The 3158-nt window shown below is 40.6% G+C and overlaps 1 pseudogene; it reads right to left on the bottom strand.

Moving 5' to 3' along the window:
- Positions 1 to 1583: 1583 nt before the first annotated feature.
- Positions 1584 to 2065, bottom strand: LOC116646711 (annotated as a pseudogene).
- Positions 2066 to 3158: the final 1093 nt, after the last annotated feature.

Genomic DNA, 3158 nt, shown 5'->3' on the forward strand with positions numbered 1-3158 from the left:
AAACTCTATAACGGATATGCCGAACTTGAACAAGACATTTCATGCAAAACAAAATTATTGTGAAGTTGGCAGCAAAGGTAAAAGTGATAAAATGACTTCCTTTTAAAATTTTACTTTTGTCTGTTTTATACAGACCTATTTGGGATAATCCCAACTTATTTAGACCTCAGAGATTTCTACACAAAAACAGGAAATGAAAGTCTTGAGGACAAAATGTTGATATTCGGAACGGGGCTCTGGAAGTGTCTCAGGGAAGAAACTGCACAAAATGAGATATACATTTTCATCACTCCAGTGGCTCGAGCTAAAGAAATATCCTGGAGCTGGACTTGACTGGACACCCATGTGCAACTTAGCCAGGAAGCCAAAATGCATCAACTCCAAACAGAACCCCATTCTGTTTGCGTTCTTAGATTCTCAGACTGGGTGGAAGATTTCTTGTGTAATTCAGAAAAATTAATGGGGTTCAAATTCATTTGACAAGCAATTTAAAGATCTTACCCCGCTAAACTGTACTATTAGTTCCTGTCCTTGTCTATCATCCTAATGTAGGAAGTGTTTTTTTTAAAGTGTGTGGCATAGCCTCAGTTCTAATATAAGAGATCTTGTCTCATGAGAACATTCTAAGAAAATAATGAAGTGTGATGTAATTCGGGGCGTCTGAAGCCCGTGTCTCATGTTGTGGTGTCCCAGGTGTCACTCGGTGCTGTGAGTGGGGAAGAAGGGAAAGATGGGTGGTGGACTGAGCCAGCAGGCAGGGGCTCTGTCTACCTTCTTTTTACCACAGCTTCCAATGGAGAGGTGCACTTATATTTGTTTTAAATATAGAATTTAGGGCGCCTGGGTGGCTCAGTTGGTTAAGCGACTGCCTTCGGCTCAGGTCATGATCCTGGAGTCCCGGGATCGAGTCCCACATCGGGCTCCCTGCTCGGCAGGGGGTCTGCTTCTCCCTCTGACCCTCTTCCCTCTCGTGCTCTCTGTCTCTCATTCTCTCTCTCTCAAATAAATAAATAAAATCTTTAAAAAAAAAATATAGAATTTAGAATAAGAACAAGGTTCTGGTATTAAATATACTTCTTTTCAGTGGTCTAGGAAATAACAGATGCTCAAAGAGGTTCAGAGAAAGGAGCTAGGCACCTAGAACAGCAAGGAAGATTTAATGGTGATGAGAACTGAGCTGCGCTAGATTTAGAAAGGTAGAGAAAAGGACAGGAGGGCAGATTTCTTCAAAATCCATTTTTATATCAGCTCTTATGTTTTCTGTATTAACAATTTAATTTTAGGGCAAGTTGGTGTTTTTACCATGTTACCAGTTTCTTCTCGCACCTGCTAAATACACTTGTGTATTGCTTTGCTAGGGCCACCATAACAAAATACCATAGTCTGGTGACTTCAACAACAGAAATTTATTTTCTCACAGTTCTGGAAGCTGGAAGGTCAAGACCAAGGTATTGGCAGGGTTGGTTTATCCCAAGGCCTCTCTTCCTGGTTTGTGGATAGCTACCTTCTCACACGGCCTTTTCTCTATGTGCACGCATTCCTGGCGTCTCTCCTTTTTCTTTTCTTTTTTTTTTTTTTTTAGCACTTGTTAGTATTTAATGAACCCCCCCAAACGTGGCTTCAAGCTACTAGAACGCAGGCGCCCCCAAGACCCTTAATCTTCTCCTCTGCTCTTCTACTGAAGAACTTGGCCTTCACGATGACAGGCTGTTTTGGGAGTTTTCCCTTTCCCAAAACTTTGTAGTAGCCCGATCGCACCACATCAATGATAGGAGCAGCTCCAGTCTTGTTTTTGGCAGCATTTACCCGTGTCTGCTCACTGACCAAGGTCCACAGTTTATCAAGGTTGACAGTTGGGCAGAAGCTCTGGTTCCTCTTTAAGTGGTAATGTCTCATACCAACTTTTCCATAGTAACCTGGGTGACATTTGTCGAAGTTTCCTGTGGTGATGCATACCACCAGCACTACCCCGGCCTCCTGGCTGCTTCCAGGGCTTGCCGATGCGGCCGTGGCCGTGGCTCACGTGGCCCCGAACTTTCCGGGTCTTCCTCAGTCTGGATGGCATGTCGGCAGCCCAGACGGAAAAGGCTCTCCTTTTTCTTAATAGGACACCAGTCATATTAGATTACAGCCTCCCCCTAAGAGCCTCATTTTAACCTAACTACATCTTTAAGGACCTCATCTCCAAATACAATTTCATTCTGAGATACGGGGGAGTTGGACCTTCAACATATGAATTGGGGGGGGGGCAAGGAACACAATTCAGTCCATAACATGTTATGAGGGAAAAAAAAAAGATAGCAATTAAAAAAATATATTTTTCAGTGTAGTACCCAGCACTAAGTACACAGTCCTTTAATTGAATGTGGTAGTGAGGTAAGTCATATAAGGAACATAAAATGGACAGTTTGAAAGGCCATGTATTTCAGATTGAAGGGTTAAGGAGAGCTGTATCATAAAGGACTTGGAGTCAGAGCTGAGAGATAAGAGCATATCTGAGGTCTAATACACATGGGGAGGGCAGTGGGTGAGGGGAGGCTCTAGGTAATGACCTCCCCACTAGGACATAGCAATGGAAGCAGAGAAGTTAAAACAATTCAGAGACATTGAGAATTAGTGTCAGGACTGGGTCTTTCTTTCCAGATAATGCTGGATTTATGTATATAAATAAATTGGATTGCTTGTCCTTTCTTGTAAAAGCTTTTGAAATTATTTATATTATCCCCATGACAGCGTGTCAAACTGAAACTATTCTTATATTTTCTCTGTAAAAAAACTGTCAAATCTTCTGTGTACTCAACAGTAATGGGGATGACTAGAACGCTACAGGAATCTGTTTATCTGGTATTTTCTTTAAAGAACTGTATCCTTCTAGCCTCTTGTTTTTGTTGTTTTTTCTAAGCAGTAGAGCAAATATGATTCTATACTTTTATTGTCACACATTGTATTATAAAATGCTAATTTTCACTTTTACTGTGCTCCTAAGGTGTAATTAAAGAGTGTACTATAAGCTTTTTGTATAATTCATAAATTTACATTTTATGTATTTTTAGAAACATAGATAAAACAAGGAAAAGGAAGTTTAAAAGCAAAATAGGGATAACTTTTCTTGGTCATTTATGAGTTACTTTTAATTATATGTATTTATCTGGAAGTAA

The sequence above is a fragment of the Phoca vitulina genome, unplaced genomic scaffold (assembly GCF_004348235.1).
Source record: "Phoca vitulina isolate PV1807 unplaced genomic scaffold, GSC_HSeal_1.0 scaffold37, whole genome shotgun sequence".
NCBI lineage: Eukaryota > Metazoa > Chordata > Mammalia > Carnivora > Phocidae > Phoca > Phoca vitulina.